A 27,134-nucleotide genomic window follows, 5' to 3' on the forward strand; every position below is an offset into this window, starting at 1 on the left:
ATCCTCCTGATTCCTGCTTACAAGCAAAAACTAAAGTAGGAAGCACCAGTGACTCGGTCAATAAGAAAGTGGTCAGATGAAGCAGAATCTAAGCTACAGGTCTGTTTTGCTAGCAAAGACTGGAATATGTTCCGGGATTCTTCCGATGGCATCAGTCACTGGCTTCATCAATAAGTGCATCGATGACGTTGTCCCATTGTGACCGTACGTACATACCCCAACCAGAAGCCATGGATTACAGGCAACATCTGCAAACTGAGCTAAAGGGTAGAGCTGCCACTTTCAAGGAGAGGGACTCCCGCTATGCCCTCCGACGAACCATCAAACAGGCAAAGCATCAATACAGGACTAAGATTGGATCATACTGCACTGGCTCTGATGCTCTCCGGATGTGGCAGGGCTTGCAAACTAATACAGACTACAAAGGGAAGCACAGCCGTGAGCTGCCCAGTGACATGAGCCTACCAGACGAGCTAAAATACTTATATGCTTGTTTCGAGGAAAGTAACATTGAAGAATGCATGAGAGCAGCAGCTGTACCGGACGACTGGCTCAAATGCATTAAGAAAGAAAGAAATTCCACAAATTAACTTTTAACAAGGCACAAGGCACACGGCTCGATGCTGGTTGATGAATTTAACAATGAACGTACAAGGAAAATAAGTTTCTCCACCAGAAGTTACTGAATTAGTGTTAAGGATGATTGATAATCGTTATTGAAATAGTAATCATGTGTAATTTTAAAATCTGATAATAAAAACAGGTTGTGTAAACATGAATCATCATTATATTTTCAGTCCTTCCTCTTGCATTAGCAGTGTGGAAAGGGACAGAAAATTGCATGCGCGGGAGTTTTCCTGTGAGGGGGATTGGTGGTGTATGCAGGGAGAAAACGAATGTTCTGACATTTAACTTGTGGTCTGATTGTCACGTCCTGACCAGTAAAGGGGTTATTTGTTCTTGTGGTTTGGTCAGTACGTGGCAGGGGGTATTTGTTTTATGTGGTTCAGGGTGTGTTTGTGTATGTGTTCATGTAGAGGGGGTATTTGGTTTATATGGTTTGGGCTATGTATTTAGGTAGAGGGGTATTTGATTTATTAGTCCAGGGTTTTGGTTATTGTTCTATGTTAGTTTTTCTATGTTCTGTCTAGGTGTTTGTATTTCTATGTTTTGGTAATGGTGATTGGGGCCTTCAATTGGAGGCAGCTGTCTATCGTTGCCTCTGATTGAAGGTCCTATATTTAGGAGTGTTTTTGTCATGGGATTTTGTGGGAGATTGTTGCTGTGTATAGCTTTGTGCCTTACCGGCCTGTTCTTTGTTGTCGTGTTTGTTCCTATACGTGTTTGTTTTGGTTATTCCTTCTTTGTCCTTAAATAAAAGAAGATGAGTATACATTTTCCCGCTGCGTCTTGGTCTAAACGCTATGACACCCGTGACACTGATGCTGCTATCTATTGGAATTATTTAGCAACTGCAGTAGTACTGAATAAAGTGTATATCCTTGCTAAAGTAGTCATTACTCAGAATTGCCATATTTTCAAGTTAATTTTATCACTTTAACAATTTATAACATAATAATAAACAATGAAACTGACAAAAACAAAAACAAAATACATTTAGTTGGTCAAGCGTCCCACCTACTCAACAGCCAGTTGAATCCTGTGGCGCGCGTTATACAAATCCTTAGATATGCTATTACTTCAATTTTTCAAAAATATGACTATTTTACACCATTTTAAAGATAAGACTCTCGTTAATCTAACCACACTGTCCGATTTCAAAAAGGCTTTACAACGAAAGCAAAACATTAGATTATGTCAGCAGAGTACCGAGCAAGAAATAATCAGACACCCATTTTTCAAGCTAGCATATAATGTCACATAAACCCAAACCACAGCTAAATGTAGCACTAACCTTTGATGATCTTCATCAGATGACAACCCTAGGACATTATGTTATACAATACATGCATGTTTTGTTCAATCAAGTTCATATTTATATCAAAAACCAGCTTTTTACATTAGCATGTGACTAGCATTCCCACCGAACACTGCCGGTGAATTTACTAAATTACTCACGATAAACGTTCACAAAAAGCATAACAATTATTTTAAGAATTATAGATACAGAACTTCTCTATGCACTCGATATGTCCGATTTTAAAATAGCTTTTCGGTGAAAGCACATTTTGCAATATTCTCAGTAGATAGCCCGGCATCACAGGGCTAGCTATTTAGACACCCAGCAGGTTTAGCACTCATCAAAGTCAGATTTACTATAAGAAAAATGTTCTTACCTTTGTTGTCTTCGTCAGAATGCACTCCCAGGACTTCTACTTCAATAACAAATGTTGGTTTGGTCCAAAATAATCCATCGTTATATCCAAACAGCGGCGTTTTGTTCGTGCGTTCTAGACACTATCCTAAAGGCTAAATAAGGGTGACGAGCATGGCGCAATTCGTGACAAAATAATTCTAAATATTCCATTACCGTACTTCGAAGCATGTCAACCGCTGTTTAAAATCAATTTTTATGCCATTTTTCTCATAAAAAAGCGATAATATTCCGACCGGGAATGTGCGTTTAGATAAACAGACAAAGGAAAACAAAGCATTCGGTCGAAGCGGGCACGCGCCTAAGCCCATAGTACTCTGAGTGGCCACTTGCCAAAAGCGATAAAGTGTTTCAGCCAGAGCCTGTCTCGATATCGTTCAATGTTTTCCCGGGCTCTGAGACCCTATGGAAGTGTCACGTTATTGCACAGATCCTGAGTCTTCAATAAAAAGAGCCAAGATGAAACACTACTTCTCAGACAGGCCACTTCCTGCTTGAAATCTTCTCAGGTTTTGGCCTGCCATAGGAGTTCTGTTATACTCACAGACACCATTCAAACAGTTTTAGAAACTTTAGGGTGTTTTCTATCCAAAGAAAATAATTATATGCATATTCTAGTTACTGGGCAGGAGTAGTAACCAGATTAAATCGGGTACGTTTTTTATCCAGCCGTGTCAATACTGCCCCCTATCCCCAACAGGTTATTTTTGGAATAATGATTTATTTAGATGGGTGATATTATCTGCTAAAGTAACACCCCTTAACATATAAACACAGACACTGGACACAAACACTGAAAATTGGCTTTTTTAAATAAATCTGGTAGCTCTCAAAAGAGTCTTTCCTTTACTGAGCAGTTCATTTTCAGTGTGCTGCCTGCCTGCGATCAGAGGAGTCTGCTTGTCTACCATCAGAGGAGTCTGCCTGTCTGCCATCAGAGGACTCTGTCTGCCTGCCTGCCTGCCTGCCTGCCATCTGTCTCCCTGCCTGCCTGCCTGCGCCTGCCATGTCACCAGAGGAGTAGATCTGTGAAAAATGAAGAGTTAAGTTATTGCCACGCTTTCACAGAGAGGCCTAGTTCTAAACACAAAAAGGCAAATGGTAGTATATAAATGGTACGATGGTTGACAGACTGCTCTTAGAACTTTCAGACTGCCATTGTTTTAGGAAATAGGGACTTGTCTGTCTATTTTGGCAAATATCACAAAATGTATTTTGATAGTTTGAAGTTCACACCATTTTAATCAGAATAATCTATTCTTTCTAATGATGTAAGTTTGGGCAGCGTACAATTCTGTTACCAATCGTTGGTAGTTAAAATGTTTAGAGAAAAATACTAATGGAACTCTGATGTAGCTGTTTCCTATTGGTGAAATAGTGTGGCAAAATGTGTAATGGACACAGGCTCCTGGGTGACAGTGGATATCTCTTCTGTCCCCAGGACCAGGGTTCAATGTGTTTGTTTATTTCCAACTTGCTAAAGTCTTCATTCTGCTGACAGTCTGTATGGGATCATACTGTTGCTACATGAAGAAAACCTGTCATCAAGAACAGGGTTGGTAATGCACCAATGTTCCTATATAGTCCATACATACCACTGATGCTGATGAATGTTTTCCTTAATCTATCCGATACAATTATTTATTCCACTCTCTTGGTCTGGTTCTTTCCCTTTCCCTGTGTATTCTATCTTTCTCTGTCTGCAAATCTCTCTCTCTCTCTCTCTTTCTCACTCTTCAAGTTTGTGTGAAAGAGATGGAAAAATGGTTGTTGTCCATCAATAATGATAAGCCACCAGGTATAGACAACCTAGATGGGAAACTATTGAGCATGGTAGCAGACTGCATTGCCACCCCTATTTTCCATGTCTTTAACCTCAGCCTAAATAAGTGTGTATGTCCACAGGCATGGAAAGAAGCTAAAGTAATACCACTAACTAAAAATAGTAAAGCACCCTTTGCTGGCTTGCGTACTATTGTTTGTCCAGATGAACGTGGTACCTTCAGGCATTTGGAAATTGCTCCCAAGGATAAACCAGACTTGTGGAGGTCTCCATTTTTTTCTGAGGTCTTGGCTGATTTCTTTTAATTTTCCCATGACGTCAGGCAAAGAGGCACTGAGTTTGAAGGTAGGCCTTGAAATACATCCACAGGTACCCCTCCAATTGACTCAAATTATGTCCATTAGCCTGTCAGAAGCTTCTAAAGCCATGACATCATTTTCTGGAATTTCCCAAGCTGTTTAAAGGCACAGTCAACTTAGTGTATGTACCAAAGTGCAGCGTGTGTGTCGTTCCACATTTTATTTTCAGCGTGAAACTATGTGATACATAAACAATAAACTGAACAAACAAAAACAACAAACCGTGACGTTTGAAACATACACTACTCAAAGACAATCTCCCACAAACCCAGGTGGGACAAACACCAACTTAAATATGACCTCCAATTAGAGACAACGTTGACCAGCTGCCTCTAATAGGAGATCATCCCAAACAAAGCCCAACATAGAAATACAATACTAGAACAACCCAACATAGAAATACAAAACTAGAACATGTAAACTTGGCTAAAGGGCATAAGGACAACAAAGTCAAGGTATTGGAGTGGCCATCACAAAGCCCTGACCCCAATCCTATAGAAAATGTGTGGGCAGAACTGAAAAAGTGTGTGCGAGCAAGGAGGCCTACAAACCTGACTCAGTTACACCAGCTCTGTCAGGAGGAATGGGCCAAAATTCACCCAACTTATTGTGGGAAGCTTGTGGAAGGCTACCCGAAATGTTTGACCCAAGTTAAACAATTTAAAGGCAATGCTACCAAATACTAATTGAGTGTATGTAAACTCCTGACCAACTGGGAATTTGATGAAAGAAATAAAAGCTGAAATAAATCATTCTCTCTACTATTATTCTGACATTTCACATTCTTAAAATAAAGTGGTGATCATAACTGACCTACGACAGAATTTTTACTAGGATTAAATGTCAGGAATTGTGAAAAACTGAGTTCAAATGTATTTGGCTAAGGTGTATGTAAACTGGATATCTACAAGGCCATGGATAGGCAGAGCTGTGGATTGGCATTTCCCTGATAACTGTATTGAAGACACATTTTAAATGAAGAAGTTAGACATTACATTTGTGTCATTGCTAATTATTTTCTCACAGGGAGTAGTTATTTTAGATTAGCTGAATGTTTACTGAGGTTTGTACTTAAATAGGACAACCCATATGTATGAGAGCTGTTTTGGTATCTTCCCTGTATAAAGACTGGCTCAACTCTTAGTTTCTCATGCATTGCTGGATCAATAGGTAAGAACAGTCTTCATCTGCATCAGGGTTCATTTGACACATTGTAGAGTGAAGAGACCTGGGGGATGTTTTTGGAAAGTGTTGGTGATGTTTAACAGGACTGTCTCATGGTAAGATGATACTTTATTTGTGTTCTGATTCAGCTTTATACTTTTTGCATTGCTTTCTATTTTGCTCAGAAAAAGTCTGAATTGTGATGGATAGATATTTTTCACTCTATCCTCAGGCATGGAGACCTACTGTACTGTAATGCTACACTGGATGGAGCCCAGTGTTACGGATTTGTGTGAGGAACTGTCCTTCCCTTAAAGACACGGTAAGATAAGAGGGAATTAATAAAAATATGAATTTTAAAAGACCCCACTTGTGATTCACGTACAGTATTTTGACTGAAATAATTTCTGAAAGACAGCCTGAATCACGTTTTTATGAATCTTTATGATCTCTTTGATCAGGATACTCTATAATAAATGGGACATTTGTTGAGTTTACAACCGCAGGGAGGGTGACCGCTTTATGATTGTTTCAATTAAGGATTCCAAATTGAAATACTGCATACAATGAAAGGTACCCTAGTGGTTAGAGCATTGGGCCCATAACCGAAAGGTTGCTAGATCGAATCCCCCAACTGACAAGGTAAAAATCTGTTGTTCTTCCCCTAAACAAGGCAGTTAACCCACTGTTCCTAGGCTGTCATTGTAAATACGAATTTGTTCTTAACTGACTTGCCTAGCTAAATAAAAAGAGCAAAGGAAATTGTTTGGGCTGTTTTGAAAAAGGAATGAGTATTTTGTCTCCATTCTAGTTGCTTATCAATAACTATTCTCTGGAAGCTTACTAATGAGTCCTAAACCTCTATCTCCCCTCTGTTAGCAAGTATCACAGGCTTGATCGCCTCATTCTGAAGGCTGTGGTCCTTTTAGTTCTGCATCTGAAATGTGAGATGGGGTAAATCAGTGGTGTGATGACACAGTAAGTAAGATCCTAAGTAGTGGTGACACACATCTGTGCTGTACTGTAGCCTCATTGATAGTAACGATGGTAACATTATGGTTGAGGTGCTTGCTGTGTTCTAACCTGTGGTGCTGGACTTCTCATTCTCTGAATACAGCAGGCAACCAGCATCACTGCTAGGAGGAGACCACCAGCTGACACTGACCCCAAGATGAGCGCAATGGTCCTAGTTGACATGGTGGAGACGGTAAATAGATGAGCATTAATAATGGCAATACACACATCATCAACATAATCATCATATTAATCAGCATCAAATATTACTGTGTGAAATAACATGATAGGAGGCTTAGATCTTTATAACTGTGAAATACAATGCTCTTTCAGTTATATATATATATATATATATATATATATATACACTGCTGAAAAAAATAAAGGGAACACTTAAACAACACAATGTAACTCCAAGTCAATCACACTTCTGTGAAATCAAACTGCCCACTTAGGAAGCAACACTGATTGACAATAAATTTCACATGCTGTTGTGCAAATGGAATAGACAACAGGTGGAAATTATAGGCAATTAGCAAGACACCCCCAATAAAGGAGTGGTTCTGCAGGTGGGGACCACAGACCACTTCTCAGTTCCTATGCTTCCTGGCTGATGTTTTGGTCACTTTTGAATGCTGGCGGTGCTTTCACTCTAGTGGTAGCATGAGACAGAGTCTACAACCCACACAAGTGGCTCAGGTAGTGCAGCTCATCCAGGATGGCACATCAATGCGAGCTGTGGCAAGAAGGTTTGCTGTGTCTGTCAGCGTAGTGTCCAGAGCATGGAGTCGCTACCAGGAGACAGGCCAGTACATCAGGAGACGTGGAGGAGGCCGTAGGAGGGCAACAACCCAGCAGCAGGACCGCTACCTCCACCTTTGTACAAGGAGGAGCAGGAGAAGCACTGCCAGAGCCCTGCAAAATGACCTCCAGCAGGCCGCAAATGTGCATGTGTCTGCTCAAACGGTCAGAAACAGACTCCATGAGGGTGGTATGAGGGCCTGAGGTCCACAGGTGGGGGTTGTGCTTACAGCCCAACACCGTGCAGGATGTTTGGCATTTGCCAGAGAACACCAAGATTGGCAAATTCGCCACTGGCGCCCTGTGCTATTCACAGATGAAAGCAGGTTCACACTGAGCACGTGACAGACGTGACAGAGTCTGGAGACGCCGTGGAGAACGTTCTGCTGCCTGCAACATCCTCCTGCATGAACGGTTTGGCGGTGGGTCAGTCATGGTGTGGGGTGGCATTTCTTTGGGGGGCCGCACAGCCCTCCAAGTGCTCGCCAGAGGTAGCCTGACTGCCATTAGGTACCGAGATGAGATCCTCAGACCCCTTGTGAGACCATATGCTGGTGCGGTTGGCCCTGGGTTCCTCCTAATGCAAGACAATGCTAGACCTCATGTGGCTGGAGCGTGTCAGCAGTTCCTGCAAGAGGAAGGCATTGATGCTATGGACTGGCCCGCCCGTTCCCCAGACCTGAATCCAATTGAGCACATCTGGGACATCATGTCTTGCTCCATCCACCAACGCCACGTTGCACCACAGACTGTCCAGGACTTGGCAGATTCTTTAGTCCAGGTCTGGGAGGAGATCCCTCAGGAGACCATCCGCCACCTCATCAGGACCATGCCCAGGCGTTGTAGGGAGGTCATACAGGCACGTGGAGGCCACACACACTACTGAGCCTCATTTTGACTTGTTTTAAGGACATTACATCAAAGTTGGATCAGCCTGTAGTGTGTTTTTCCACTTTAACTTTGAGTGTGACTCCAAATCCAGACCTCCATGGGTTGATAAATTGGATTTCCATTGATTATTTTTGTGTGATTTTGTTGTCAGCACATTCAACTATGTAAAGAAAAAAGTATTTAATAAGATTATTTCTTTCATTCAGATCTAGGATGTGTTGTTTAAGTGTTCCCTTTATTTTTTGAGCAGTTATATATATATATATATATATATATATATATATATATATATATATATATATATATATATATATATATATATATGAATATGTATGTTACGGTGTTTCCCTGACACCAACTCAGTCAGTTCTCAAGTACTAGTTTAACTTAATGCACTCCTCAAAGGAGGAACAACCATCTCTGGTGCAAGAAAGGTTGAGAAACACTGTTACACCACACAGGTCATGTGTTCACTCTATGGTGGAAAAAGTAACAAATTGTCACACTTGAGTAAATGTAAAATACCTTAATAGAAAATTACTCAATAAAAGTGAAAGTCACCCAGTAAAATACAACTTGAGTAAAAGTCCAAGTATTTGCCTTTAAATATACTTACGTGTCAAAGTAAATGTAATTGCAAAAATATACTGAAGTATAAAAAGTATGAATAATTTCCTATTCCTTATATTAAGCAAACCAGACAGCACCATTTTCTTTTCTTTCGTTTTTAAAAGATAGACTCCAACACTCAGACAGAATATCCAAATGAAGCATGTGTGTTTAGTGAGTCTGCCAGATCAGAGGCAGTAGGGATGACCAGGGATGTTATCTTGTTAAATGTGTGAATTGGACCATTTTCCTGTCCAGCTAAGCATTCAAAATATAATGAGTACATTTGGGGGAAAGTATGGAGTAAAAAGTATATTATTTTCTTGTTGTGAAAAATATAAATAGTAAAATAAAGTTGACTGTGAGCATTCAAATTTTAAATAACTAGGCAAGTCAGTTAAGAACAAATTCTTATTTACAACGACGGCCTAGGAACAGTGGGTTAACTGACTTGTTCAGAGGCAAAACGATTTGAGGAATCAATCTAGCAACCTTTCGGTTACTGACCCAATGCTCTAACCACTAGGCCACCTGCAGCCCTGATGTGGAAATACATTTATTCCATTAAAAATCAAGTTGTGTTTTAATAGACCTTTAGTTTTTGAACTGAATTAACAATGAGGACCACAGAAAATGTTGTGGCAGGTCAGATATGTTCCCCTGGATGCTATTGTTAAAGATGGGATGATGCTTCTATATGCTAGCCTGGTTCCATTCTTTATATGCTCTGTAGCCACCTCTTCTGTCACTACACTGCTATCATTGTGGGGCCAACGACCTTTCAGTTACTGGCCCAATGCTCTGACCTCAAGGCTACCTGGTGTCAGAGAAGGCTACTTTGTTTAATGCATATATATGCATACGTTTATTTGTTTATGCAACATATGATGTCATGTATAATAACTGATTCCAATAATGTCTAGATGATGTCATGAATTATAGATGACACTAATATAAAATGTTTGACTATGATTTTTTGGGGGGATTGGTTCACTGTGGAGTGACACTTTAATAACTGTTTCTAACTCTAACTTTAACTCTGAATGAGATATTTGGAATGGCAAAGGACAAACACAGAGAGGAGTTGGATACACAGCACAAACAGACTGGACCATCTGTATGCCACTATAGGGCAATACCATAATGACAATCATAAATACTGCGTCATATAAAGAGAATGTATACCGCCAGAAACACAATAGTACTGTCAGCTGCATTTGTGATCTGAACATGTATTAACCTGTTGGGGGTAGGGGGCAGTATTTACACGGCCGGATAAAAAACGTACCCGATTTAATCTGGTTATTACTACTGCCCAGAAACTAGAATATGCATATAATTATTGGCTTTGGATAGAAAACACCCTAAAGTTTCTAAAACGGTTTCAATGGTGTCTGTGAGTATAACAGAACTCATATGGCAGGCAAAAACCTGAGAAGATTCCTTACAGGAAGTGCCCTCTCTGACTATTCCTTGAGCTTCTTGACTCTGTTTATTGAAGACTGAGGATCTTTGCTGTAACGTGACACTTCCTACGGCTCCCATAGGCTCTCAGAAGGCGGGAAAAAGCTGAATGATGTAATTCCAGCCCCAGGCTGAAACACATTAGCGCTTTTGGTAAGTGCTCTATCAGAGGACAATGGGCTGAGGCGCGTGCACGAGTCGACCCCATGTTTTTATTTTCTATCGTCTTTGAAACTAAACACAGATTCCCGGTCGGAATATTATCGCTTTTTTACGAGAAAAATGGCATAAAAATGTATTTTAAACAGCGGTTGACATGCTTCGAAGTACGGTAATGGAATATTTAGATTTTTTTTGTCACGAAATGCGTCGTGCGCGTCACCCTTCTTTACCATTCGGATAGTGTCTTGAACGCACGAACAAAACGCCGCTATTTGGATATAACTATGGATTATTTTGAACCAAACCAACATTTGTTATTGAAGTAGACGTCCTGGGAGTGCATTCTGACGAAGACAGCAAAGGTAATAACATTTTTCTTATAGTAAATCTGATTTTGGTGAGTGCTAAACTTGGTGGGTGTCTAAATAGCTAGCCCTGTGATGCCGGGCTATCTACTGAGAATATTGCAAAATGTGCTTTCACCGAAAAGCTATTTTAAAATCGGACATAGCGAGTGCATAGAGGAGTTCTGTATCTATAATTCTTAAAATAATTGTTATGTTTTTTTGTGAACGTTTATCGTGAGTAATTTAGTAAATTCACCTGAAGTTTGCGGGGGGTATGCTAGTTCTGAACGTCACATGCTAATGTAAAAAGCTGGTTTTTGATATAAATATGAACTTGATTGAGCAAAACATGCATGTATTGTATAACATAATGTCCTACGGTTGTCATCTGATGAAGATCATCAAAGGTTAGTGCTGCATTTAGCTGTGGTTTGGGTTTATGTGACATTATATGCTAGCTTGAAAAATGGGTGTCTGATTATTTCTGGCTGGGTACTCTGCTGACATAATCTAATGTTTTGCTTTCGTTGTAAAGCCTTTTTGAAATCGGACAGTGTGGTTAGATTAACGAGAGTCTTGTCTTTAAAATGCTGTAAAATAGTCATATGTTTGAGAAATTGAAGTAATAGCATTTCTAAGGTATTTGAATATCGCGCCACGGGATATTCAAAAAAGGCTTTACAACGAAAGCAAAACATTAGATTATGTCAGCAGAGTACCCAGCCAGAAATAATCAGACACCCATTTTTCTCGTAAAAAAGCGATAATATTCCGACCGGGAGTCGTTGTTTTCGTTCAAAGTGAGAGAAAGTAAACATGGTGTTGGCTCGTGCACGCGCCTCCAGTCTCATTGTCCTCTGATCGACCATTATCCAAATGCGCTAATGTTTTTCAGCCATGGCCTGCAAAGCCACCATTCATCGTTCTGGCGCCTTCTGAGAGCCTATGGGAGCGTTAGAAAATGTCACGTTATGCCAGAGATCCCCTGTTTTGGTTAGAGATGATCAAGAAGGCCAAGATATAATATAGTCAGAGAGAGCGCTTCCTGTTTGGAATCTTCTCAGGTTTTTGCCTGCCAAATGAGTTCTGTTATACTCACAGACACCATTCAAACAGTTTTAGAAACTTTAGGGTGTTTTCTATCCAAATCAAACAATTATATGCATATTCTAGTTACTGGGCAGGAGTAGTAACCAGATTAAATCGGGTACGTTTTTTATCCAGCCGTGCAAATACTGCCCCCTATCCCCAACAGGTTAAAGCACAATAAACTAAGTGAATATGTGCAGGGTTTCTGACTTTTCTATCGGCCACTGAAATAAATGTTATCACACAGACTGTAGCACTTCCCTTCATGAAGAACCAATGTTGAGGTGTATGTAGTCAGTCAAACATCACAACATCACAGACCACATCTCAACATCATAGACCACATCTCATGTCACCAGTTCTGAGGTCTCCTACTTCCTAGAATGATGGCCTAAGTGATCTTGAGACGTGTAGACAACCCTGGTTTAATATGTTATATATAACATCTTTCAGTACACCCTGTCTCTATTGTATCTTTCTAAATGGACACATTACAGATGCTCAATGAAATATAAGCAGAACAGTTTGACTAATATTCTGACTCCATTATTTTTGTCATTCAAAGTGGGGACCCCCATTGTGAGTCAATGGTTGCAGGAAATACTAAGACATAGGCCCTTGTTGTGACAGATTAATCAATTGTCACGTCCTGACCAGTAGAGGGTGTATTTGGGTCAGGACGTGGCAGAAGAGAAGTGTGTAGGTTGATTTGTTTCGTTTATTTTTGTCGTGTGGCTTCCAATCAGGCACAGCTGTAGAGGGTTGTTGCTGATTCGGAGTCACACATAAGTAGCCTACTTTTCCTTTGGGGTTTGTGGGTAATTGTTCTTGTTACTGTGTTAAACGTGACAGGACTGTTTTGGTTGTCTGTTTATTGTTTTGTATTGTATTGTATAGTGTCCGTTTGATCATTAAATATATGATGAACACTAACTCCGCTGCATTTTGGTCCATTCTCTCTAAAGACAGCCATTACAGAATTACCCACCAAACCAGGACCAAGCAGCGGAGGAGGAAGGAGCAACAGGAGAACAGCTTGATGGACTCATGGACATGGGAACAGATACTGGACGGAGGGGACCATGGACTCAGGCTGGGGAGTATCGCCTCCCGCAGTGGGAGATTGAAGCGGCGAGAGCGGAGAGGCGATATTATGAGGAGAGAGAGCGCAACAAGCACGAGAGGCAGCCCCAATCATTTTTTTGGGGGGGGGGCACACAGGACAGTCGGCGGAGCCGAGGTCGGAACCAGAGCCAGTCGGGTTGACATTGGAGGTGAGCGAGGGGAACGAGGCAGAGACTGTGAAGGAGTTAATGGGGAGATTAAAGGAGAGAGAGATGAGAGAGCTGCTAGTTTGGTGCATAAGGCACGGTATCCGCCCTACGGAGCGTGTCGTTGAAATGATGTCACCTGAGGCAGCTCTCCATACTCGTCCTGAGGTGCGTGCTGGTTGTCTGGTGAGGACTGTGCCTGCGCCCAGAAACAGGCCTCCTGCATGTCTTCCCAGCCCTGCACGTCCTGTGCCTACGCCCAGAACCAGGCCTCCTGCATGTCTTCCCATCCTGGTCAAGCCCGTGCCTCCTCCACGGACCAGTCCTCCAGTGGGTCTCCCTATCCTGGTCAAGCCCGTGCCTCCTCCACGGACCAGTCCTCCAGTGGGTGTCCCCATCCTGGTCAAGTCCGTGCCTCCTCCTCGGACCAGTCCTCCAGTGGGTCTCCCCATCCTGGTTCGTCCTGTGCCTCCTCCAAGGACCAGTCCTCCGGTGGATCCCTCCACCCTGGTCTCTCCTGTGCCGCCTCCTCAGACCGGGCCTCCAGCTGGTCTCCCCAGCCTGATGAGTCCAGGGCCTGCGCACAGAGCCAGGCCTCCATGTCTCCCCAGCCTGGCCGGAGTGGCCGGCCGTGCCGGATCTGCCGGAGTGGCCCGCCGTGCCGAATCGACGCCAAGGGTGCAGCAAAGGCCACGTCCCGCACCTGATCCACCTCCAGGTTAGGTGGGTTGGGGAGGGGGGGTGTAGCACAGTGCCGTCGTTGACGGCAGCCACCCTCCCTTCCCTCCCTTATTGTTTAAGGGGGGAGACATTTTTTGGGGGGGATTTTTTGTTGTTTCGGTGTAGGTGCATTCGGGGTATGCACCTTTGAGGGGGGGTACTGTCACGTCCTGACCAGTAGAGGGTGTAGTTGGGTCAGGACGTGGCAGAAGAGAAGTGTGTAGGTTGATTTGTTTCGTTTATTTTGGCCGTGTGGCTTCCAATCAGGCACAGCTGTAGAGGGTTGTTGCTGATTGGGAGTCACACATAAGTAGCCTACTTTTCCTTTGGGGTTTGTGGGTAATTGTTCTTGTTACTGTGTTAATCGTGACAGGACTGTTTTGGTTGTCTGTTTATTGTATTGTATAGTGTCCGTTTGATCATTAAATATATGATGAACACTAACTCCGCTGCATTTTGGTCCACTCTCTCTAAAGACAGCCATTACATCAACATGCATGCTGTGTATGGTCTTCTAATGATGGTAGTGGGACTTGGGTAGTGGTTCTTATTGTAAGCAAAATAATTTATACAGTATCTTACAGATATTAGTATTGTATCTCCATCTTATGACTAAAGTGATAAACAATCATTCCTTCCAAAACAAGTTTGTTAATGATTTTACTTGTAAAATGATCATATTGGTCACAAAGTCCATAAGTGAAATTGTGAAAGAGGTTCAGTTGAGAACGTTATCATTTTCACTCTATCCTCAATGGCAGAATGGTTCAAACAGTTTTCTAAAGCACATCTTATTTTTCATCCAATAAGAAACTCAATTCAACAAGGTTTGAGCCCCCACAAAGTGCTATATGAACCCAGTCCATTATAAAGTCATGTTATTGTGTCTAGCCAACAGCTGTAACCCAAAAGGAATCAGTTGCAGCCGGTTGAAGACACCAGAGAGTCACAAACCACTAATAGGGAACATTGGACTTTGATCTGCTGGTCTTCTCTGTTTCACTTCCAATATCTCTCACATCTCCTCCTCTCAAATTCCTGTCTTTCTATCTCTCTCTCTCTTACTGGTTCATTTCTTTTTCAAATGATCACAATCTAAAATGGAGTGAAAGAGCCTACTAATTGTGAAGAAGGTAGTGTCTTCATGTCAGTGTTGGACAGCGGTGTGTGAGAGCTGACCACTGCCCTGACACAACCAATGAGTTGTTATATTCTTAGGTGCCAACATATCTTCTTCACACTCAAAAGTAGCCTCAGCTAACATGTTTTCCTTCTTCTCTGATATAATCAGACAAGAGACATGTCGCCAGCCTGGCTGTTTAAATTAAGAAGTGAAACTCTGATGAGGCTCTTCCTCTTTTCTCTGAGTCATGACCTATGAATAGGTTTAGGTCAAAATTAAACTGGTAGAAAATAGAGGACTGATAAAAAATGTAGGATTTTGTTTAAGTACAGTAGGTTCATTTTCTAAGTTGCGCGCTGCGTTGTGAAGAGACATGAGGCTGTGTTTGGACTTTTTGTGATGTTAGCAGGAGTGTCACATGGCCATTTTATTCTTTGTTTGGGTTCCTATGTAGTTGTCCTTTTATTGCATTAAAAAAATCTAGGCTAAGTCATTGTTTAATGTTTAGTGTCCCCCAATCAGAGCAGATATATTATTGGTGTATGGAAGACATATTTATGACAAAAGCGATTCATACTAATGCAATACCAGGGAAGATCATGTTAATGGAATCATAGATTACCACTATGTGGTTTTTCATTTTGAGTATCTCTGTAGATACACCAGTGGGGTCTTTCTTAATATGAGGTCAGATCCCATGGCATCAGTCATCATCTGGAGAGAGACAGTTCCTTCCAGAGCTTCATAATACTGAGATCCATACTCTCTACCAAGATCACAGTGGGTTTCGATGCCTGAGGATAGAGTGACAATGTTGTCACAATTCTGACACAACTGGTATAATTCTTTATAATCTAATTATCTGATTCTGTGGCTAATAATGAGTGAACAAGCTAATAATATAAAAGTATAACATTACAATTCTCTAAATGTATAAAGAGAGAAATAAAGTAGAAACAAGAAATGGACATTAAAGCCAGAGCATCCTTCCTAATCAACTATGGGACCCTTATGATTACTAACACACCAAGAAATGATTCTCCTGAATACCTCTTAGAAATATTTGTTTAATTGGATATGGGAGCCAAAACAGTACAGCTGTTTATTAAGTGTGACTGTTCATTCATAATGTTTTTTATAACAAAAACATTTACATTTCATCTCAAGTAATTATTAACCTAATCAATTATATTTACAACAATTTAGGTACTTAATTTTGTACTGTAACTACTCTCATTAGTCCACAGCGCCAGTGTCCTCTCCTCAGCTGTCCTCTGAGTGTCTGTCCCACGTAGAGATGAGGGTGTCCTGCTCCTCTGAGGGAGACAGTCCCCAGTACAGCTGGACTCTGGACAGACAGACACTGAATGGAACGATGGCTTTTCTCAGGGAGATGACAGACACCATCATACTGAAGTAGGAAATCGTGGGGACTCTCGACTGTAGCGTGCCAAACCATATCAGCAATGTTACCATCACTCAAGAGATCTCTGCATGTAGTATGTCTATTGGTAAGTAGATGTTAAATAAAAGGTTTACTACCCATTGGGCAAACCACATCATTTTAACGTGGATAATTGGGTAATATTTGGTTGAGACGTTGATCAATAAGATTACAACCTATATACCAGAGAGCAACATCTGTCCGGTGGAGTCCACAAAGCATGTAACAAACAGTTACATGACATACAGGATGGTCAAGCAAGTTAATGTTTCAGACATTTTTGGACTATTGATTTAGAACCATGGAGAGTTACCGCATGTCGAAAAGAAAACAGGAGCAGCCTCCACTATTGCAGTACCATTTCAACATCAACATTTCAACATCATCAAATCACCTATGCTTAGTTAGACAACTAAAATTTACAAAAACATCTTAGTCCAATCAACGTAAGCTAAATATGATGTGGCTGTCCATGGTGATTTGTGTGTGCATGCAAGTAGAAAAATCATGTTGGCTCACCCTACTTGTAGCAAAACGTCAATTATGTTTTTAGTTTTTGTTTTCCTAGGCTTCATGGCTAAAATGCTTGCTCACTAGCCTAACTTCCTTTCATGAGCAATAATGCGCCAGGCCAGCTAGTTAACATTAGCCTTCTACATCTAGCTACATATTGAACTTCCATCCTCTCAGGCCATTGGCAAAATGTATGAATCGTTGGATCAGAATTACATTTATAATCAATGGCTAGAGCGGAGAATTAAGTAAAACCTCAAGTCCAAATCCCTATCTCCACCCATGGCTAATTTATAAATGGGTTGACTTTAGCTAGCTAGCCAGCCAACGGAGGACAACGACAAAACAAGATGCAACAATTCAAATATTTTCTGTAAATTATGTTCTGCTTTTAATGTGATGGTATTGTGTGAAGCCAAATCCGAACTGGCTTCCCTTGATACTTTTTTTTGTGGGCCAGGACCATTTAAAGTTGAGCTCACTTAGTTTAGCTCAATGCTGATTGGCTATTATTTTATAATTTGTTTTATCAAGGGAGGCCAGATGCTTGCTGGCTTCGCTTGCATTCAATGCTACAATGTCATACTATTTATATTCAGCCAGCATCAGATAGATGGGCTACACATACTGAGAAAGAGGGCCGCTGTTTCGCTCGGTCGGATGCTTTCTCCGAAGAGATACATTCAGCCTCTTGTGAATTGAAGGAAAATTATGAAACATAGAGAGACGAAAGATCCATCATTTTATATGTTTTTGTCATTTTTTTCTTGGTCAGTTTTTGGAGAAGCCTGGCTTCCCTTGGCATACATGAATACACGCCACTGGACGTGAATCCAGCATATCAATTATTAATTTGTTGACAAATGATTGTTAAAATCCAGACTAAGTCAGTGGCACAGATGGAACTTTCCAAGCAGAGGATACATATCCTTCAAAAGTTGATATTTGCTTGCGTTGACAACCAAACACAATTATCCTCACGGGATTGGTGTCCCCGCCGCGGGACGATTGAGCTAACATAGGCTAATGTGATTAGCATGAGGTTGTAAGTAACAAGAACATTTCCCAGGCAAAGACATATCTGATGTGGGCAGAAAGCTTAAATTCTTGTTATTCTAACTATACTTTCCAATTTACAGTAACTATCACAGTGAAATAATACCATGCCATTGTTTGAGGAGAGTGCACAGATTTGAACCTGAAAATGTATTAAATATCACTAAATATCATTACATTTGAAATCATCCAGGTCTATTGTTTTGTCTATTTTTTGTTGAATTCTGTGTTGAATTGAAACAATAGCTGTTGATTATTTGCAAATGTTACATAGACCTAAATAGCCTCATTGATGATATATGATTGATAAACTATGGTGATATTTCATTTGCTCTGTTGAACCTACCCTTTGGAATGACTTCGATAGCAACAGTTAATCTATTTCATTTTTAAATGGAGATTGCTCATCAATAGTTCTGATGATAGCACATTGGTGATAGTCAGTGACAAATACCATAGCCAAGCAGGGCCAGGCTTGGATGAATCCCTGGATCGGAGACCAAAGGATAGCTGTAGATAGATCAATTATTTTCTGATAGTGGATTTAACATAAAAAACCTGCCATTATTTGTCCTCTAGAACAGTGGTTCCCAAACTTTTTATAGTTCCGTACCCCTTCAAACATTCAAAACTCCAGCTGCGTACCCCCTCTAGCACCAGGGTCAGCGCACTCTCAAATGTATTTTTTTTGCCATCATTGTAAGCCTGCCACACTAACACTATACAATACATTTATTAAACACAAGAATGAGTGTGAGTTTTTGTCACATCCCGGCTCGTGGGAAGTGACAAAGAGCTCTTATAGAACCAGGGCACAAATAATAATAATCAATAATTTTGCTCTTCATTTCGCTATCTTACATATAAAACCTTATTTGTTCATCGAAAATTGTGAATAACTCCCCACAGTTTAATGAGAAGGGTGTGCTTGAAAGGATGCACATAACTCTGCAATGTTGGGTTGTATTGGAGAGTCTCACTTAAATCATTTTCCAGTGGCTTCTGATTAAATTCAATTTTCACAGAATCGCTTGTTGCAATTTCTATGAGGCTCTCTTGTTCAGATATCGGTAAGTGGACTGGGGGCAGGGCATGAAAGGGATAGCGAATTCAGTTGTTTGTGTCATCCATTTCGAGAAACTACCTGCGTAATTGCGCACCCAACTCACTCCGGTGCTTCGCTATATCACATTTGACATTGTCCGTAATCTTGAGTTCATTTGCACACAAAAAATCATACAATGATGGAAAGACCTGTGTGTTGTCCCTGTTAATGCCTACAGAGAAGAGCTCCAACTTCTTAATCATAGCCTCGATTTTGTCCCGCACATTGAATATAGTTGCGGAGAGTCCCTGTAATCCTAGATTCAGATCATTCAGGTGAGAAAAAACATCACCCAGATAGGCCAGGCGTGTGAGAAACTCGTCATCATGCAAGCGGTCAGACAAGTGAAAAGTATGGACAGTAAAGAAAACTTTAAGAAAGTCTCTCAATTTAAAAAAAATGTGTCAATACTTTGCCCCTTGATAACCAGCGCACTTCTGTATGTTGTGAAAGCGTTACCCATATCATTGCATAGTGCAGAAAATTCAAGAGAGTTCAGGGGCCTTGCTTTAACAAAGTTAACCATTTTCACTGTAGTGTCCAAAACGTCTTTCAAGCTGTCAGGCATTCCCTTGGCAGCAAGAGCCTCTCGGTGGATGCTGCAGTGTACCCAAGTGGCGTCTGGAGCAACTGCTTGCATGTGCGTTACCACTCCACTATGTCTCCCTGTCATGGCTTTTGCGCCATCCGTACAGATACCAACACATCTTGACCACCAAAGTCCATTTGATGTCAAAAGCTGTCCAGTATTTTAAAAATATCCTTTCCTGGTTTCCAGTGGTTTGCAGAAGAGGATGTCTTCCTTAATTGACCCCCCATAAATGTAACAGGCATATACCAGGAGCTGTGCCAGGTCCGCCACATCTGTTGACTCATCCAGCTGTATAATTCACTGGCTTGTATGCGAATCAGTAATTGTTTCAAAACATCTCCTGCTGTGTCACTGATCCGTCGTGAAACAGTGTTGTTTGATGAAGATAATTGTCTGTATAGTTTTTTTGGGCCTTTTCCCCCAGCATTGTCCCAGCCATATCCACAGCAGCAGGAAGACTTAAGTCCTCCACAATAGTATGGGGCTTGCCTGTCCTAGCCACTCGGTAGCTCAACATATAAGACGCTTCTAGACCCTTCTTATTAATGGTATCTGTTGCTTTTAAACATGTCTTACTACTTGAAAGTCGTCTTAATTCTCGCGCAAAAAAACTCCTGTGGCTTATTTTTTAAATTGCCATATTTTGTTTCTAAATATCTGCGCAAGAGTGAAGGTTTCATAGAGTTGTGAGATAGTACTTTTGCATATATAACACACTGTGGCTGAGAAAAGGCACCACTCCCAATATAAGTGAACCCTAAGTTCTCATATTTGCACCTCTTCGATGGTCCAACGTCTCTGTCTGTTGTTCGGTGCCCTCCCGAGTAAGGGGGCAGTATCTCTTCGGCTGCATCAGATTCACAACTGTCAGTGTCCATGCTAGCTGGGCTAACAACAAATGTAGAATTACTGATGCATGAATTACTGTATTTATTAAGGATCCCCATCAGCTGCTGCCTCTTCCTGGGGTCCAGCAAAATTAAGGCAGTTTATACAATTTTTAAATCATTACAATACATTCACAGACTGTGTGCCCTCAGGCCCCATGTATCCATTGGATGTGCTCGTGGAAGCAGAACAACTTGTGTCGTTGACAGGTGCAGGTGTAGTACTGCTGGTAGTAGCAGTACTACCAGTAGAGCTGGTATGTGTCTCTATGGACGCGGGCCTTACTTTTCTTAACCATTTATCAATTTTCGAGCAAACGGAATGAGCAGCAGCTACGTTTGGCTACATGCAGACTGTTAGTGGAATTCCCGCTAGAGAGTAACGGTTAATGTGATTGGATGTTAATTATTTGACTTGGCTACCTGTAATTGACATTGTCTCGTTATTTCGCTGAACACTAAATGGTTTAATTACATTTTTTTGCAGTGAAACGAGGATACTCAGGCGAGAAAAAAACCTCACCCAAATGTATAGCCCCGTTGGAAAATAGAAATGGACTGTTTGAAAACGTAAAACAAAAACATTATATGTTTTATTTAAATGTAAATCACGTTTTTATTTGGCGTACCCCAGACGGCATTACCCCAGTTTGGGAATACCTGCTCTAGAACAAGGTCAGTAATGCACCATTGATCCAATATATATACTCTCTCTCTCTCTCTCTCTCTCTCTCTCTCGTGCAGAAATACAAAGTTCTCACAGACTAAATGTAGTGTGACAATTTCTTCTGTATCACATTTCCTCTTTCAGCCCTCATGCAAATCTAGTCTCAAGATCTCTTGTTCACTTGTGTGTGTGGTGTATCTTACTTCTTGTTGTATCTTATTTAATGCCTTATCGTATATAACATTTTCATGCATTGGTCTTTGAAATAAAGAAGTGAGATCAAGACTGTGTTCAAACACTTCCTTTTTCATCCCTGAAGTGACACAATCTATCGCGTGTTTTTCTCAAACATCCTAGTCACACGGTGTGGCAGGTTTGGAATCTGAATTTGGGATTTGTATAGTGAATCTACAGTTGCCCACACATATCAGTGGTTGACCATTGTGAAGACAACATGCTTTTGGTGTTTGGGCTCCTGGTGATGTTACAGTTTTTCTCGATTGTTTACACACATTTTCTCAGAACTCTACACACAAATCAAAAAACACACACATAATGGGCAAAACCCCTCAATTCTCCAGCAAAATGAAACTTTACATTCAAAACAATGTTATTTCTTATCAAAATGGTATTTTGTTTTCAAATGACACACACAAACCGTCATATGAATTGACATTTATAAGAACCAGTTGAACACTGATGTGCTCAATGTAAGACACTATGATGAATGGAAAACACTTCTTCTCCATTCATCATAATGACTTAGGCCTTTTTTTGGTTCAGTGTTGCCATTACTACAGACAGTACATGCATAAGTGTGTTGTAAAATATTAGAGAATATTATTTTTATACTCAGAACACACAAATACACAGTAACAAATATACACTGCTCAAAAAAATAAAGGGAACACTTAAACAACACAATGTAACTCCAAGTCAATCACACTTCTGAAGCAACACTGATTGACAATAAATGTCACATGCTGTTGTGCAAATGGAATAGACAACAGGTGGAAATTATAGGCAATTAGCAAGACACCCCCAATAAAGGAGTGGTTCTGCAGGTGGGGACCACAGACCACTTCTCAGTTCCTATGCTTCCTGGCTGATGTTTTGGTGACTTTTGAATGCTGGCGGTGCTTTCACTGTAGTGGTAGCATGAGACAGAGTCTACAACCCACACAAGTGGCTCAGGTAGTGCAGCTCATCCAGGATGGCACATCAATGCGAGCTGTGGCAAGAAGGTTTGCTGTGTCTGTCAGCGTAGTGTCCAGAGCATGGAGGCGCTACCAGGAGACAGGCCAGTATATCAGGAGACGTGGAGGAGGCCGTAGGAGGGCAACAACCCAGCAGCAGGACCGCTACCTCCGCCTTTGTGCAAGGAGGAGCAGGAGAAGTACTGCCAGAGCCCTGCAAAATGACCTCCAGCAGGCCACAAATGTGCATGTGTCTGCTCAAATGGTCAGAAACAGACTCCATGAGGGTGGTATGAGGGCCCGACGTCCACAGGTGGGGGTTGTGCTTACAGCCCAACACCGTGCAGGACGTTTGGCATTTGCCAGAGAACACCAAGATTGGCAAATTCGCCACTGGCGCCCTGTGCTCTTCACAGATGAAAGCAGGTTCACACTGAGCATGTGACAGATGTGACAGAGTCTGGAGACGCCGTGGAGAACGTTCTGCTGCCTGTAACATCCTCCAGCATGACCGGTTTGGCGGTGGGTCAGTCATGGTGTGGGGTGGCATTTCTTTGGGGGGCCGCACAGCCCTCCATGTGCTCGCCAGAGGTAGCCTGACTGCCATTAGGTACCGAGATGAGATCCTCAGACCCCTTGTGAGACCATATGCTGGTGCGGTTGGCCCTGGGTTCCTCCTAATGCAAGACAATGCTAGACCTCATGTGGCTGGAGTGTGTCAGCAGTTCCTGCAAGAGGAAGGCATTGATGCTATGGACTGGCCCGCCCGTTCCCCAGACCCGAATCCAATTGAGCACATCTGGGACATCATGTCTCGCTCCATCCACCAACGCCATGTTGCACCACAGACTGTCCAGGAGTTGGCGGATGCTTTAGTCCAGGTCTGGGAGGAGATCCCTCAGGAGACCATCCGCCACCTCATCAGGAGCATGCCCAGGTGTTGTAGGGAGGTCATACAGGCACGTGGAGGCCACACACACTACTGAGCCTCATTTTGACTTGTTTTAAGGACATTACATCAAAGTTGGATCAGCCTGTAGTGTGGTTTTCCACTTTAATTTTGAGTGTGACTCCAAATCCAAACCTCCATGGGTTGATAAATTGGATTTCCATTGATTATTTTTGTGTGATTTTGTTGTCAGCACATTCAACTATGTAAAGAAAAAAGTATTTAATAAGATTATTTCTTTCATTCAGATCTAGGATGTGTTGTTTTTAAGTGTTCCCTTTATTTTTTTGAGCAGTATATTTAATTTTTCCCACAAAAACAATGTACACAGTGTACATCCCATTCCCGACCAACACAAAGTTGCACATACAGTGGTCTACATACAAAACAGAAGAATTTAATGTATACAGTTACAGTAACAAAAAAAATATATGCTGCATCCTCTCTTCTTTTGCGGTCTGGCCACAGCACCTCATCCACATCACAAGCAATGTTCTCCCTGGCCAAGCAGCGGGGGAAATGTCGCCTAGCATGGCGATTCCAGCCATGAAAAGCATCAGCTGCTATATCTCCACATGCGTCTTCCATAGCTTGGAGAAAAGGTATAGGCGTTTGTGGATTTCGGTCATACACTTTCCATCTCCAGGCAGAAGAAAATTCCTCAATAGGATTGAGGACTGGAGAATATGGAGGGAGATCAACAACTAAAAAGCGTGGGTGGGCAGTGAACCAGTTACGAACCAGAGCAGCCCTGTGGAAACTTACCTTGTCCCAAATGACAACGTACCTGAGCTGCTCTGGGCCATCTACCTGATCTGGTGGAATGAGTGTGTTGTGTAGGGTGTCCAGGTATGTGATCAGATGGGCGGTGTTGTAGGGGTCAAGGGTAGCATGGTCATGGATGACGCCGTGGTGGGTAATCGCTGCACACATTGTGATGTTCCCTCCGCGCTGGCCAGGGACTTGAACAATGGCACGCTTCCCCTCTTTCGTCTTTTTGTGAGGTTGAATCCAACCTCATCAATGAAGATGAACTGGTGCTCCACTGCAGCCACCTCTAGCTCAAGGACTCTCTGAAACACACATGACAATATCAGAAATAGACATGGAGTGGTCACTATTGTGAAGCACAATCATTATGATTACAATACTGAAATATGTATAATTTACACAGTGTTGAGAGTATGCATCAATTGTGGGATTGTATAGGACTCACTTGCACATAGTTATATCGCAATTCTTTGACTCTTTCTGAATTGTATTCAAATGGCACCCTGTAGACCTGCTTCATCCTGAGATTATTTCTGCGCAAGACACGGTCCAGTGTTAATAAGCTTACCCTATCAATATTTTGAACTATCTCATTGTTTTCTATTATTTTTCTTTGTATTTGCCATAATGTTATGGCGTTATTTTCTAGGACCATGTTCATGATTTCAATTTCCTGTTCAGGAGACAGAACACGTTCCCGACCACCTTGTGTTGGTAATCTTTCAGTTCTGCCAAACAAATAGTAAAATACTGTAAATACAAAGTAGGAATACATTTCCCAAATACTTGAAACACTTTATTTTTACAGTCCTACAGAACAGTCCACAGGCAATACTGTACTACTGTACTCATTGAGTACTGTATTGATATGCAGTACTGCAATTTTCTAGTGAGAGTAGATTTCTTACCTATTCTCATTTCGGAATGTCCGGACGATGGATGCTACAGTGTACCTGCTCAAATTTGACTGTACTCTTTGCCCAGCCTCCCTCATTGTTAGACCATGGTTGACCACATGATCAACCAAAGTGGCTCGGATCTCATCAGCGATTACGGTCCTTGTCCTCCCCGTCCTCCTCCTCTTACTCTCACTCCTCTGGCTCTGCCTCTGTTTCCAATGTTGGCATCCGTTGCTCCAAAACAGGAGAGCTCAACTGTTGCCCTTTTATGCTAAAGCTCTGATTGCTAATTGTAAAACTGTGTGACGGGTGTTTGCCCATGTGATGAGTCAGTGTGCATATTTGAATGGCAGTGTGTTCATTGTGAAAACAAGAGTTTCTGCATGAAAATTGTGCCAAATGCAAAGAATTGTGTGTAGTGTTTTGAAAAAAGTGTGTTTTAGAACTGCAATTTGAGTGTAAAGCAGGAATTGTGCTTGTAGTTTAGCAGAATTGGTTCAGGGGGTTGGTGCATGAGTTACATGTTGTGGTCATTGTGTCTCAAGTACCAGTATTTGTGTGTAAACAATTGAGAAAAACTGTAACTGGACTCTCTAATGGTAAGAGGTACAGTTGTTTGTCTATGGAGGTCATGCATGTTCTAACAATAAGGCAGTGTTATAAAGGGTAAATTAATAATTACAGCAGAGTACAGTACTGTGCTATAATGAGGAGAAAAGAAACAGACACAAAGCAAGGTTAAATTATTTACTTGTCAAATTAGATATTTTTTTACCCCTTATCTTACCAGGTAAGTTGACTGAGAACACATTCTCATTTACAGCAACAGCCTGGGGAATAGTTACAGGGAAGAGGAGGGGGGGATGAATGAGCCAATTGGAAGCTGTGGATGATTTGGTGGCCATGATGGAATAAGGGCTAGATTGGGAAGTTAGCCAGGACACCGGGGTTAACACCCCTACTCTTACGATAAGGGCCATGGGATCTTTAGTGACCACAAAGAGTCAGGACACTCGTTTAATGTCCCATCCAAAAGACAGCACCCTACACAGGGCAGTGTCCCCAATCACTGCCCTGGTGCACTGGGATATATAAAAACTTAGACCAGAGGAAAAGGTGCCTCCTACTACCCCTCCAACACCATTTCCAGCAGCATCTGGTCTTCCATCCAGGACAAACCCTGCTTAGCTTCAGAGGCAAGCCAGCAGTGGGTTTCAGGGTGATATGCTGCTGGGACATTCATAAAGTGACAAAATGAAAATATATTAGAGTTTCAGATGAAGAATAACAATAATCACTAACAACAAATGTGTCATTTTTCCCTCCTTTCCTCAGGCCTGGAGGAGAAATCCTGTGATGCTAGACAGAACATGTCATGTCACGGAGCTCTGGGAGAAACTGTCTATCTTCAGCTGATGAATAATGCCACAGGGTCTGAACTCAAATAAATAAAAAAACACTGGTGCTAGTATAAAGATATTCACAATGAAAAACAACACAGTGAGATTCCATGACTCCATTAAAGCAAGATCAGAGTTCTTTATCAACAACGGGACATTTAGGATATCTAACACAGAAAATAGTGATTCTGGTGAATATGTCTTAGGAATCTATGATTCACATGGAACACGTTTGAGCACCAGAGGAGTACAACTGATCATTGGAGGTGAGGAGCTAAAAAGCTCATATCTCTTTGCCAATTAAGAATCTTCCAAAGAAGCTAAAAGCATCTTGAATGTTGACATTCACTTGTGAGGGAATGTGTCAAACATGGACAAATAAATACTATATATGATCAAATGTTTTTTTGGGTGTAAATTCCTCCTTTAACTGCTTACATACCTTAATCTTAGGGATAGGCGTCCCGCTAGCGAGACAACTTCCGGTGAAACTGGAGGGCGCGCAATTAAAATAAATAATCAT

General features: G+C 41.6%; 1 protein-coding gene and 1 long non-coding RNA gene across 2 annotated transcripts in view; both read left to right on the forward strand.

The window, feature by feature from the left end:
- Window positions 1-27,134, forward strand: part of LOC106611879 (uncharacterized) — a 67,469-nt gene that overhangs the window by 14,352 nt on the left and 25,983 nt on the right. The gene's annotated exons all lie outside the window — the stretch shown is intronic.
- Window positions 5,281-6,942, forward strand: LOC106611882 (uncharacterized). The gene is made up of 3 exons (XR_001330172.2): window positions 5,281-5,963; window positions 6,521-6,619; window positions 6,759-6,942. It is a non-coding gene; the product is annotated as an uncharacterized lncRNA (long non-coding RNA).

The sequence above is a fragment of the Salmo salar genome, chromosome ssa09 (assembly GCF_905237065.1).
Source record: "Salmo salar chromosome ssa09, Ssal_v3.1, whole genome shotgun sequence".
Lineage (NCBI taxonomy): Eukaryota > Metazoa > Chordata > Actinopteri > Salmoniformes > Salmonidae > Salmo > Salmo salar.